This window comes from Denticeps clupeoides, chromosome 10, assembly GCF_900700375.1.
Source record: "Denticeps clupeoides chromosome 10, fDenClu1.1, whole genome shotgun sequence".
Lineage (NCBI taxonomy): Eukaryota > Metazoa > Chordata > Actinopteri > Clupeiformes > Denticipitidae > Denticeps > Denticeps clupeoides.
In genome coordinates, this window is record NC_041716.1 from 19,008,392 (window position 1) to 19,022,621 (window position 14,230).

General features: G+C 41.8%; 2 long non-coding RNA genes across 2 annotated transcripts; both read left to right on the top strand.

Annotated features, from left to right (window-relative positions):
- The first annotated feature begins 527 nt into the window (after positions 1–527).
- Positions 528–2,581, top strand: LOC114798727 (uncharacterized). The gene is made up of 3 exons (XR_003751101.1): positions 528–575; positions 1,119–1,391; positions 2,090–2,581. It is a non-coding gene; the product is annotated as an uncharacterized LOC114798727 (long non-coding RNA).
- A 5,297-nt stretch (positions 2,582–7,878) lies between these two features.
- Positions 7,879–13,211, top strand: LOC114797601 (uncharacterized). The gene is made up of 5 exons (XR_003750953.1): positions 7,879–8,223; positions 9,093–9,200; positions 9,287–9,370; positions 11,904–12,042; positions 12,161–13,211. It is a non-coding gene; the product is annotated as an uncharacterized LOC114797601 (long non-coding RNA).
- Positions 13,212–14,230: the final 1,019 nt, after the last annotated feature.

Genomic DNA, 14,230 nt, shown 5'->3' on the forward strand with positions numbered 1-14,230 from the left:
GTGTCTTCTGTGGAGACCTTCAAGTTCCTGGGTGCCACAAGCTCCCAGGACCTGAAGTGGGAGACCAACATCTCCATCCTGAAAAAGACCCAGCAGAGGATGTCCCTGAGACAACTGATAAAGTCCAGTCTTCCACTGCTTCCGCTGCTGATCCAGTCAGACTTCAGTCAGAGTCCATCCTGTTGCTCCTCCATCACAGTCTAGTATGAAGCAGCCACTCAACAGCACAGGAACAGGCTGCCTACATCCAGGACCTGTTGCACTGGATATGGTAACGCTTCCTGTTTTAATAGATTGAAGGGCTCTGTGTGATCTGATCTGCCGAGATCAGAGCACGTCAGGCACAGATGCATTAATTAATTAGATTTTAGGGATGAGCGCCACTCACGCTGCTGAGCTGTATATTTCATAGAAATGATTTAGTCCAGTTAGTTTGTTGTGCTGGAGTGAAGAAATGTAGAAAAAATGTCCTTTACAGCGTAAGCAAACTAAATCCAACCAGGGTAATAACTACCCCAGCCCACTAGGTGTCAGCCTAGCAGGAAGTCACTGTGATACTAGAGAAGAAAAAACTTGTAAGCACTTTATCCTGTTTACAATTTAGAATTGCACTTATTTAGTCATAATGATAACATCATTAGCATCAATACCAACTGGCTACAGAAAGCCTGTAGCCAACATTATTGTTTTTTTGCCCATTAACCTTCTTAAGGTATCCTTAGCCCACCATTGCTATGTTAGCAATTAGCCTAGCTAAAGAGCCTAGCCAGTAACTAAATGTAAGAAGACATAGCCCTGCTTCAGAAACAGGCTTATCTGCTAGCATAAGCATATAGCATTCTAATAAAGGGAAACTTCTTATGCGAGTTACAAGAAACCTGTTGGCTTGTTTTCTATTTAGCTGCTCAGTGGTAGGTGTGTTAACCAATAACCAATGGCCAAGTTAACTAAAAAGTTAACAGTTAGTCAATGACCATCTAATAAAAATGAAAAAGGGGAGCTGAAGCAGATATATTTATGCTATATTTACACTTTTTAAAAATGAACTGTCTTAAAATATTTTATGTGATTACCTGCTGATGGTGAATATTCTCTAGCACCCCTTTTTGCTTCTTTAGGAGTTTCATGGCTGTCACCCGTACCACCCCAACCCCAGTACCACTCGAGGAATCCACAATGAAGATGGCACTCCATAAAATGGTGGAATATATGGACACCTCATTGCTCTGGCGGGACTCTTGTATTGTGGAGGACGAATCAGGCACTTCATTGTGACCTGTCCCAGGCACATTGTCCCTGCAGGAATTTTACAGTCAGTTTCCCCAAAGCCTGGACAAGGACAGCGAGCTCTACATAGGTGCTACCAGTGCGGTGACATTTCTCAAGTAAAAGTAAACCTTACTGTCATGTCCGCTATATACTGTAGAGCATATAGAGATATGACATGATGAGGCTCCGGTTACATTAATGCAGAAAACAGATAGATATAATGGAATAAGAAAATAAATAAACTAGAAGTTTTACTGATGCAGCTCTTGTGGAAGAAGTCCTGTGGCACAGGGAGAGATGTTCCTTGGCAGCCACGCGGAGATACAGTTGGCCAGAAGGCTCTCTATGGTGCCCCTGTAGAACACAGTGAAGATGTGTGTAGGCAGATTGGCCACAAAAAGTGCAGAAACTGTTGGGCTTTTTTGCCGATGGAGGTGGTGTTGGTGGTGGTCGTCTAAGATGTGATACCTGGTGCGGATTAGTTTCTACCATGGAACAGTGGACGCTGAGTGGTGTGTGGGTGGGTGGGTTAGTCTTCCTGAGACCTCTCTGACACGAAATCCAGTATCTAGATTCAGAGGGAGGTGCTCAGTCTCATCTTACTGAGTTTCTCAAACAGTTTTGGGGGGATGATGGTGTTGAATGCTGAGCTGGAGCCCATAGGTCTCTTTAAGGAAGGTCTTTATTTCTTTATTTTTAACTATTTTAATTTAAATGCAATTATCTTCATTTTTGCTCATCATCTAACAGTTGTCTGTCCAAATAGTGAAAGACAACACACATTTAAAGATTTTTAAAAAAATTATTTTTCCTTATTTAGATGTTATGTCTTCCACAAAGAGGAGACAAGGAAAGCACCAGCTCCACACTGCGTCTCCTCTTCCTCCTTCAAAACCTTTGCTGACCAGCTGGATCCAGGTTTCGCACATGGAGTGTCCTCAGGGATGAGTCCTCTCCCCACAGCGTTTCAGGACCAGCTCCAGAACTACTGAAATGGGTCAGAGGGACATAAAATCAGGCAAGTGATCAACATTCTTACCATTATTTATAGACCACCAACCTGCTTGGGCGAGTGAAGTTTAATTTCACCGTAAAAGAATGACACAGATACAGGAGACAGTATGAATCGTTCTTGAAGGTAAATCAGGATTAGGGAGTAGCCTCATGTAATGCATGAAAACAGGAAGTGATTTTTAAATTGCGTATTAAACACTAGCAAACAGCCACTCTGAAAACGGACTCCACAGGGAGTTGAACCCCGCCCTGATCATGAAGGTCAGGTGTGCCACCACCGGAGCCTTTTTTTTGGGCTTTTTTTTTTTGCTACTACAGTTAATTATTAAACTGGTAAAGAAACTATGTATGAGCCGCCCCCTAGACCATATTTCAAGAAAAGTGAGGTTTGTATGTGCAAAGTTTGCTTATAGATGCATGAGGAATATATGGTGCATATGTGCGAGGTTTGCATGTTGATGCGTCAGGAATATATGGCGTATGTGCGAGGTTTGGATGTAGATGCATGAGGAAAGATAGTGTATATGCAATGTTTTCTTGATAAATGACAGAGGGGGCTCCTCATAAACAAGCAATTTACAGGTTAAATTAATTCCAATTCGTGTCCAATTCATCTCCAATTGGCCTAGTTGTTTTGTGGGGGAAACCGGAGAACCCGGAGAAAACCCACGCTGGCACGGGGAGATACATGCAAATCTCCACACAGAAGGAAATTTCCTTGCTGCGAGACAAGGTGCTAACCACAATGTCACCGTGTCGCCCGTTACTAAATACTTACCTTAATACTTACCTGTACTAGTGATCACTATTGGTGTTGCTAGTGTTACTTATAGTGGTACTAGTAAGGTGGAAGGAGGAAGCACATCTCCGTAGCCAGGTCCCAGATGCCAGGAATGGAGTTCAGCTCCTCGACAACGTCTTCAGGAAGACCAATCTCCTGGGATCCCTGTGGACTGTCTGCTGCCGGGTCGCTGTTCATCATTTCTTCCTCCATCTGGTTCTGAAGTGCAGTTCTTCGCGCCACCTCTCTGTAGTAGGGCTCCTGAAGATGGTGACGCACCTGAAGAATCCAGCGCTCCTCTTCGCTCTCAGATGTGCTGGTGGAGGGCTGATGAGCGCTGGTGACGGAGGTGACTGGAACCACGCTGGGCAGAGGTGTGGCAAGACCATCCTGTTGCCTGCTGCATGGAGGCAGGAAGCCCATCTCCACAGCCAGGTCCTGGATGCCAGGAATGCAGCTCAGCTCCATTACAGCATCCTCAGGAAGTCTGATCTCCTGATTGACTTCCTGATTGGGTGCCTGTGGAGCAACCTGCACCTGCTGCATACAGGGCCTGCTCCACGGCAGAGCTGGAGGGGAGTTGGTGACCCTCACACATGCCCACGGTATACCTGATTCGTACAGTGACATAAATTTTACTGAGATTTTTTAACATTGACATTTTATTTTTGATACCTTAAAATGGTATATATGTTTATACTGGATATACAGTGGGCTACACCTCTGGGTTTTTTCTTTTTTTGTTTTTTCTTTAAATTGATCTCGAGTGATCAAAAACTCACAACAAACCTCTCAGATATTAGAATAATGAAGAAATCAGTAGAATACTGAAAACACAGTGTTATTTCTTAATTACCAGTGTGAACTGCTACTCTTGGGAGGATCTTACGCGGTGGCCTCCTGGCGACTGTTGGCTCCTTGGGCTTCTTCCGAGGCCGGCCCATCCTTCTCTTAAAAAATTCTCTCTCTCCGTCTCCTGAAAAGAAAGCTGTACAGGTAATAAATGATGCTAAGCTAAATGATGCTAAGCTAATCACTCAACCAGAAACTACAAACTAAATTAGTTATCAATTCAAAAAAATAAAATACTTAACAACAGCACTAAAATAGTAAAAGTAGTTAGCCTTTAAAAAGGCTTTTGGGGTGAAAAGTTCAATTTTTTTTCTGAAGAAAGCACAGAAGTACAGAAAAGCAAAAGTACAGAAAATGCCACTGTCTCTTTCTGTGTCACTTAGCAACAGTCTGTTATAAACATACCTTCATATGTAACAGCACTGAGCAGCCAATCAAGAGCCACATATTTAAATAAACATTTAAATCTTTAAACAAAAACTTCAAAATCAAGATTTTTGGGGTAAATACTTGTTTGATAAATTTGAGAGTTTAATGATTATTAAATAAAAAATAAAAAAAGCCTCAATTGTGTTTATTTGAATTATTTCATTAAATTTAGAGGTTGCATAGATTCATTCTTGAAATATCATCTTTAAAATATCTACTTTTTAATGTTTGATAGAGGGAAAGTACAACTATAGGAATTCTTAATTGCAATGATTTCTTCTGTCCACTAGAAGGTGGTAAAGATCCCCCCTCCCTCTCTCACTCATTTACAAGGTCAGAACTATTAAGCACCTTAAGGTGAAAAAAAGTCATTCACAGAAAAAAAAAATTGTTGAACATTTAAACATTTGAACAATCACAGCTTAAAAAGCCCATACCCTGCCCTGCTTAAGGAGACAGAATCGTCCCCATGAAGATGCTCCCACTTGCAGCGAGTCTGGAGCAGCAGCGGCACTGCAGGACCCTCATTTTGTTTTCTTTGTCTGTATTGAAGCCTCATGATATACACATTACCCTGACATAATGTCCAGGTTCATATTTCACAATATTTTATTTGCATATTTAATTATTGTCAGAGTCAGAAGCTGTTCCCTTTAGAGACCTGCTGCTTTGGGATATGGGTGTGGTGCGGTGCGGTCCCCTGGATTTTCAGTCTTTAATTTTTCTGATGTCTTCAACACTGGTGCTGAGGTTCCCAGCTTGAGTAAGAGACATGCAGAACTGGCCAATATTTTCATGGATTTCTTCAAGACACAGACACACATCTTAAATTATGCTGCCAGATCAGAAAAATTGACTTGGTTGTAAATACATACAAGGGAATGTTAAGTGATCCTGGGAGGCTAAATTGGGTGTTTTTAATGTCTACACTTCTTTTCTTGTTTCTTTTGTCTCCTTTTGCTTGCTTTTGTGCCCTTTATGAGTTATTTTGCTGGTATTTTAGTCTTACCTAGCTGCCCACCACATGAAAAGCAGGTTGTTTTGGAGTGTGGCGCAGATCTTTTGCATACTGGGTCTTTTGCAGTGTGCTTTATTTTATTGTAATATGGGGAAGATGACATATTGAGTGTTATGTTTACACGTTTTTATATGTACCTTAAAGGGCCAGAAGTCAGGAATGCATAGAGAAGGTTCACCTTGCGTTGTTGCAGCAGCACTCCAGACAAGGTCAGTCACCTCCTTCTATTAGAAGATGGTGGACCAATGCAACCTGGGGGGTGGGGGTCGTAGTAGCCTAGTGGGTAACACACTCGCCTATGAACAAGAATACCCAGGTTCAAACCCCACTTACTACCTCTGTGTCCCTGAGCAAGACACTTAACCCTAAGCTGCTCCAGGGGGAACCCTAAGCTGTCCCTGTAACTACTGATTGTAAGTCACTATGGAAAAGGGCATCTGATAAATGCTGTAAATGTAAATGTAACCTCTGCATGGCCCAGGTAAGAGTTGTGTTCCAGCTGCCACAGAAAGGGTTTGTCTTCTATATTTTCATTTATTACAGCACAGCGATTAAAGCACTGTTATGACTGTTGTGACGTTTCCGCTCAGGACTTTTATTCTGACACTTCATCCGGTTTAGACAGCTGTTGGACTTCAATAAACTTTATTGAATACAAAAACAAACTTAGTTGGCATAAGGGCAATATTTTTATATGACACATTATATGACAGCCAGCACAATAAAATATATAGCAAAGAAATAAATAAACAGTTTGGTTTTAAAAAAACTGACAATTTTCTGTTCTTGTATTTCAAACGATGTTTCAAAACCAGCGATTGACGTCAGAAGGGTAGATGTCAGATAAAGTTCTGAAATTCACCTCTTTGGGTTTTGGGGGAACTGGGCATTTTAAATATCAAGTTTGATTTTTCATACTTCATCTGACCTTAATTTGCAATGAATGCCACCCCTAGATTATTATAAGAGAATTAATAAATTTTTTCATTTAGAAGAACATTAGATCATCTGTGTCTGTGTTGCATGTTGATTTTGTGAACTCACACGTTTTTTTTGAATGTGTGTTAATTTGCATGAATGGTTCTGGTCCATGCGTGTCTCAGTCTTTACTCCCTCTGCAGTTCTCTGTAGTCTAGACACAACTCCTTGCCATCTTGGTCATCTAGTGTTAGTTAGCGCCTCTTTTCCCCCTCGCTCATCCACCTCTGTCTTATCCTGAACTCACACATACACAAAGCGTACAAACCATCAGCTTGGTTACCCATCTAAGCAGAAAAGAGATGCCTGCTGTACTTTACCTGTAGGTAAAAAAGTAAAACGGTAAACCTTTTTGATGAAAAATATTTCAACGTTATTCAGGGTTCTTTGGTGGGTTCTCATTTCACTTTGCTAAATTCTTGCTGTTCTGCTGCCTCAGTTCAGACATTACAGACTGGCCTTTCTCCAGCGGCTTTCTCCGACCTCTTACTTAGATCACCGTTCCTGGTGCAGTTCTGTGGAAATATCATAAAACCAACAGGAGGCGAGAAAATGGTGCTGCACAGTAGGATTGTAATCTGTCCTTTCTGTAAATTCTCATTCTGTAAGGTTTGCACTAGAGTGTCAATCAAGATCATAATCCTCTCAAAGGATCATCCTTTTATCAATTGAGCATCCTTTTTCCCCTTCCCTTGCCCTCTCTAATATGGATAACAGTTCTGATGAGTAGTTGAATGTATTCAATGTATTCAAAGTTTCTCGGCCATGAGCTCTATAAAGTTCTGTTCATGGAACACCAGGTGTTTAATGCTTATGAATGTCCTGTACAATGTAAATTGTAATTTTTAAGTCAACAAAGAGACTGCAGAAGAGAAAATGTAAGTGCTGAAAAAGAGTCATGCTTTAATACCTATAAACTTTATTTAATACCAACATGCCTTTTTGTGTTCATTCATACATTCCTCAATCTTTGCCCTGCCAGTAGGGAAGAAAGTGGGGCACAGACTTGATATGTTGTGCATTCCTGCAATGCTGGCTTTGAGGTAGAATCACAAATTGATATGTGCATCTAAAACAGAGAGTAAAGCAGATTAACACCATGCACACACTTGAGCTATTCTGACTTCAGTTTATGACAAGTACTTCAAGTGCTGAGACTCCTATTCCACTGACCACATTGTGGGTCCAGAGAATGTACTAGACAACAGATTAAATTGAAATGATGAGATGAAATACATTTAGGAAAAGATGCAAAAAAAGATCAATCAGTACAGGATTAAGCAGAAATATATATGACTATAACCACAATCAGTACATACAGTATTTAATGTATCTAGACAATATCAGCTGCATATGACTTAAGCATGGATAAAGTTTAATGGATAAATGTCCTTCACTTATGGTTCTCACAGGCCTTCGCATACTGTGGAGCTCCACACCTCACAGTGACTGCAGCCAGATGCTCTTGGACGTCTGGGCTGCTGCCACCTGCTGGTGTTTGACGGGCACTCAGGCGCACGGGACAGCTTTTGTTTGAAAGCGCAACGTGACGCGCTTATCAGCCGCAAGGGGGCGCCACAGCCCCTGCTGAGCAAAATAATGTGACTGAGGGGGAAAAAAGGAAAAATGATTTGAGGGAAGGATTGTAGGCGTGTGCGCCTGTGCCACGCTTAAACTGGCATTAAACAAGCGAAAAAAACACAACTGAACGATCACACATCGAATCCTTGCTGGTGAAACGTGCTGTTCGTGTGAGCTGCTGCATTAACACTGAGCATTTGAGCATCGACAAACCTTCATCATTTTAAGAAGATTTTTATCTTCAGTGATTGGACAACGATCCTCATCGGATTTCAGACCGACGTCTTCTGGAGATCATCAGGTGAGAAAATATCCGGGCATGTCTGCTCACCCTACACAGGGCTTTAGCTTACAATACAGCAAAAAGGTAGAATTTTAGTCAGAAAAAGTGTAGACGCTGCGTTAGTCATCAGTTCTGATCAGTTTTCAGTGTGAAATGATGAAGTAAAATGTGTAAGAGTGAAGTGTTTAGCGTCTGCTAGTTGTGCTGGGTCAGTGGAGAGGTGGTGCAGGGAAAAACGAAGCTCCGGAGTTGTGTGTGCAGCTAAAAAAGAGGTCGGCAGACGCAGAAAGCGCTTTATTTTGTCTTCAGGCTCCAGCAGGCGCGTTATGAGACGCCGCTACTGAGAGCTGTATTCTCCACTCACACAGAAAACAGCATGGCAAGGTGCAGCGACTCTTACAAGCGACTGAATTATCAGGTTCTATGTGACGTCGTGCAGCAGTGAAACACAAAACAGTCACGTTCGTGTTAAACCGTGCAGGCGGTATTTACTGTAGACATTTTGCTTTTCTGTAACTCATTGTTATTGTGCAGAAAAAATCTTCTGAAAGTGAGGCAGGGCGAGCACCACGCAGTACAGTGATCACGTGCTTGGCTCTGATTGGCCGAACTGTTAAACTGTTGCCACAAGTTTTTGCTCTTATTTAATGTTACATAATACAAATAATATTTCAAATCTGTTCGTCATACATTCGATCATACATCTAACACATTTCAGTCAGCACATTATCATTAAACACATTAACACATCTAATAACTTTAATTTAATTACACACACACACCACCCTCCATAAGTTCAGTCTTTTATACCTGATCTTTTATTGTTCACATTGTTCTGCTTGTCTGCTCTCCATCCAGTTTGGGTGGAGATAACCTTGTTCTTCTAGTGGTATATTTGACAGGCTTTTACTAAGGAGAGGATGCCGTGGAAGGTGAGGTGGCATAAGGTGGATTTGGCAGACCCTCAGAGTTGGCCGTGTGATGGGACCAAGCAAGTATGTACATGACTACAAATACAGAAATATGTAATGTATGTAATTAACATTGTAGTAATCAGAACATTCTTTCAAAACTATTCTAGGTGTCCTATGCCAAGGACTTCCAGGAGGACCCTTGGCGTGGCCGAGTGAACCTTGATGTTTTGTGATATTTTTTTTATTTTTTGGTGAGTTGTTCTAAGACTGTAAACTTTTAACTCATGTGCAGGCATGATTATAACTTCCTGCTCTTCCCCATTTAGTTGCCCCTCGCCCCAAGCACAGATGAATATTTTTCATATGCATTCTCCTGTTCCTCAACAGAAAATCGACAGTTTGTACAGTTGGGCAAAATATCCCCAACGTTCAGAAAAAATCAACTACAGCTAGGGTTGTGCTCAAGGTCAGAAGATAAGATACATCCATCATGGAACTGAATGTCATGATAATCTTTCTGTGAATTATTTGTACTGTTCCTTTTCCAAGATGGAATGATTGTACAACACATACATTCATTTTGTGCATATTTACTAAATGAATACATACATACAATATTTGGTTGCACCTTCACCAAATGCTTCTGTCACCAACAAGCTTCTGTCATCATTCTGTTCCAATATTTGACCAATGAATTAGTTGGTTTACAGGCATGATCTGGCTTTTATGCATAGTCCTTGAATTTTCTACAGGGTTTCTACAGATTATTCCAAAAGCTAAATGTTGCCTGCAGAACCCATTCCACAACCAGTTTTGATGTATGTCTGGGATCATTGTCCTGCTCACAAACCCAATTTTGTCCAAAGATATTCTAGAGCCTTCAGCACCACTTACTTAAAATGGCTCAAAATATTTACATTTTTAGGCAAAATCCAAAATGAATTAAAACTGCTGTACCAAATAAATCTTTAAAGATGATGAGCAAAACATTCATGTCAATGGTGAGTGTTTTGTCACGCAGGGGCGCAATACGAGGAAAACCACAGATACTTTGTTAGTTTTAATCTGCCTGGAGAGGCTGTTTATTCGGGTTGCCATGTGAAAACACAGCCAGAGTGTGAGGGCGGTGGCTTCCAGACACTGAAGGGCTGTGCTGTGTGGTGTCTCGTCCCAGGATTCCCGCTCCGCCAACGCATAGAGAGGGAGACACGATTTAATTTCTGGTCGGATTGCCACCATAAACATGCAGGCAGTTCGCCAACCCCGTGCTGTTCTACGGAATCTCCTTTTATCTGCGTCGCTGCCGGCATCTAACTACGCTTCTTGGAGTATCATGTTGTTCTTTGCATATTTAAATGTGTGACTTTATTTATTTATTTCTACATTCTCAACTTTAAATGTTAATCACAAAACATATATGTATGTGTTTTTTTTTTTTATAGCAGATTACAGTGTCCCTGAGAAAATCGTAGATTCTCATAAATCCAGTATGAAGAGAAAGTCTTCATCAACTTCTGCTGAACTTCCTCAAAAAAGATCGTGAAGAGGATCTCCCGCATTAAATATGTGTGTCGCACATAGAAATTAAGATAAGATAAGATAAACCTTTATTAGTCCCACAAGTGGGAAATTGCACTTGTCATGGCAGAAAGTGGATAAAAGCAGAAGGTAATAGCAACACAAAAAATAAGATAAATATGGATCTGTATATATGTACAAATTTACAATTTAACAGAATGTGCCAAACGTGTGTGTGTTTGTCTGTGTATGTGTGGTCAGCAGTGAGGTCTTTGTTATAGAGTCTGACTGCGGTTGGAAGAAAAGACCTTCTGAACCTCTCCTTCCCACATCGTGGGTGCAGTAGCCTGCCACTGAAGGAGCTGCTCAGTGCTGTCAGAGTTTCCTGCATGGGGTGGGAGATGTTGTCCGACAGGGATGACAGCTTAGCCACCATTCTCCTGTCACTCACCACCTCCACTGGGTCCAGAGGGCATCCTAGAACAGAGCTGACCTTCCGGATCCGAAGAGATGCTGTTGCCCCAGCAGACCACACCGTAAAAGAGTCATAAAAGGTCTTTAGGAGTGGCCCCTGTACTCCAAAAGACCTGAGCCTCCACAGCAGGTACAGCCTGCTCTGCCCTAAAGTGCACTAAAGTGCATTAGTGTTATGAGTCCAGTCCAGTTTATTGTTCAGGTGAACACCAAGGTACTTGTAGCTCTTCACAGCCTCAATGGCCATACCCTGGATGTCCAGTGGTTGCAGTGGAGGATGTTTGTGCCTGCGGAAGTCTACCACCAGCTCTTTGGTTTTTCCAGTGTTGAGGTAGTTCTGCTGACACCAGTCCACAAAGTCCCTTGTCAGTTCCATGTACTCCCTGTCGTCCCCATCAGTGATGAGGCCGACTATTGCAGAGTCATCAGAGAACTTCAGCAGGAAGCAGTTGGTGGAGTTGTGTGAGAAGTCTGAAGTATAGATTGTGAAGAGGAACGGCGCCAGAACCGTTCCCTGCGGGGCCCCCGTACTGCAGACAACCGTGTCTGACACACAGTTCTCACATACTGTGGTCGGTTAGTGAGGTGTAATGTTTGGGTGTGCGTTTTAATTATGGTTTAAATGCATTGTGTCTGTATTAGCACAGCGGGTGTAGAGCCATGTTTTGCCACCAGGGGAAACAACCAGTAGGAAGTGGCGACTCTCACAAAGTTTTCTTAAATAGAGGAATGCCTGAGCGAGTGAGCAGCACTGATGTCTTTTGTCTCTTGGTTTTTTTTCTGTGAAAACAGAAGCACCAGCAGGTCATTCCACCCACACACTTTTAAACGTGGAACAGTCCTGGCCTCTGGGACCTGTAACAAATGCACCGAGATCTTCGAGGAAGAAACATCCAAGAGTTCCTTGCTGCTTTCTATGTCTTTAACTCTGGTGAGAACAAGGACCTTGAAGCCCATTTCTCACAGGACAGACTAGGGTCTTTCTTAGTGACTTACAAAGAAACGGAGTCAGAACAGACATCTGGATATTTTGCTCTGCTTCCTTTTAGGAATTTGATTGCATTCTAACCAGAAACTCCTACAAGGTCTTCTGCCAGGTACTTTACCAGGAATATGCACGGGATGTCTTTGCGAGTGGCATGAATCATCAGAAGCCAAGACGGAGCTGACAGAGAACCCTTCGTCTTTGAAACACAAACATTTTAGAAAACAGGAACGTTAGCACTCTATGTTCTTCTGGGGAACACACATGAAGAAGACAACAAACCACGTGGCACTGCAAACCTCAAATCGAGGACTTCACAGGCCATCTCTCCAGTCTGGGTGAACGTCCCTTCTGCTGTGCTTTACTTTTGTTAAAAAAAATAAATCCTTGATGAAAAATCTTCCCCGTTGCATAGGCGTTCTTCAGGGTTCTTTGGTGGGTTGTCATCTCACTTTGCTGCATTATCCCTGTTCTGCTCCTTCAGTTCAGACATTACAGACCTGCCTTTCTCCAGCGGCGTAGTCTGGATATCCGGCCCCTTAACTAGATCGCCGTTCCTGGAGCAGCAGACACAAAACAGCAGCTTCTGTGGAAAAATCAGAAATCCAACACGAGTCAAGAAAACGGGGCTGCACAGTAGCACCAGCGGGAATTATAATCTGTCCTTTCTGTAAATTCTCATTCTGTAAGGTTTGTAAGGTTTGAATGTCAATCAAGATCATAATCCTCTCAAATGATCATCCTTTCTCAGCATAAATAATTATTGCACTAAAATAAAAATACTTTCTACACAGGACTTTCAAAACTGTAACAAACATGGCACTGTACAACAAAAACAGTTTACTGAAACAGAAAAATACTTTCCATATTTTAGCGCCATAAATTGACCATAAATAATTAAAAGTGTCACTGGCGTTCATTTGCTCCTCTTTATTTGCACTTTGTGACTGAGAATAGTACGCTGTAAATGATGGAGAGAGATCAAGATATACATTTTGGAAACATTTATGCAAGTAAATAGCCATACAACTATTTTGAATGAGTTTGAACAGATTTAGGGGGCAATCACTTTGTCACACAGGGTCATGTTGCTTTGGATTTCTTTTCTCCCTTAAAAATACAATCCTTCAATTCTAAAACGCATTTGGTGTTTTCTTGTATTGTCTCTGACTGTGAGCCATTATCAATCACCTCTAGTGGGTCGCCCCATCCATCCTTATATTTATCTATATGTGGCACTCATTGCAAAAGTTTGGACCCCCCTGTTCTATAGTGTGACATGGATACACATTAAATATTCACTGACAAAAATAAGTGAGATACTTACAGTCCTTTTTTTTTTTACAGTAAATTCATACTTTCAGGGTGGTTGGTTCTCATCTCTATAGCCCAGTGTATTAGGTGCAACTCTGGAACAGCTCATCCAGCATGTTGCCTGTTTCTATTCTGGGCAGCTGCCTCACATCACCTATCCCAGGCGTGGGCAAACTACGACTCGCGGGCCATATATGGCCTGCCGAACCTGTTTAAATTTTATTAAACAAAAAATTGCGATTCAAAAGTCATGTACCAAGGCAGATTTTTTGCTGGCATTCAAACTACCATTTGAAAGAATGCATGATAGAGGCATATAAAAGACACTGCTCAGCTCCTTGTTTTAATCAGAGGCAGTAACGACAATTTTGAGATAACAGAGGACTTTATGGCCATGGAGTCCCTGAAAAGTCCCTAAAAAGAATGAAGCTACCTTGCCAACATCACCACAGATGGATCGCCGAATTCAACTGGAAAACACGTTGGGCTGCTTAAAAGTATCCAGGAAAAAGTTAACGAGGAAAACACTGAACAGGATGTGATTTTCCTTCACTGCATCATTTATCAGGAGTCTCTGTGTAAATCCGCATTGCATCTTAATCATGTTGTTAATCCAGTTTTGTTGACTTCAAGGGGACTTCAGAATCAACCGTTTATTAAGTTTCTGGATGAAACCGATGCGGATCACCAGAACTTGCTTTACGACTCTCGAGTCCGCTGGTTAAGTTTAAGCAAAGTGTTCCAACGAGTGTGCAGCGCATTTTTTGGAGTTAATGGGGAAAGCCGACAACTTTCCTCAGCCGAAGGACAAAAACTGGCT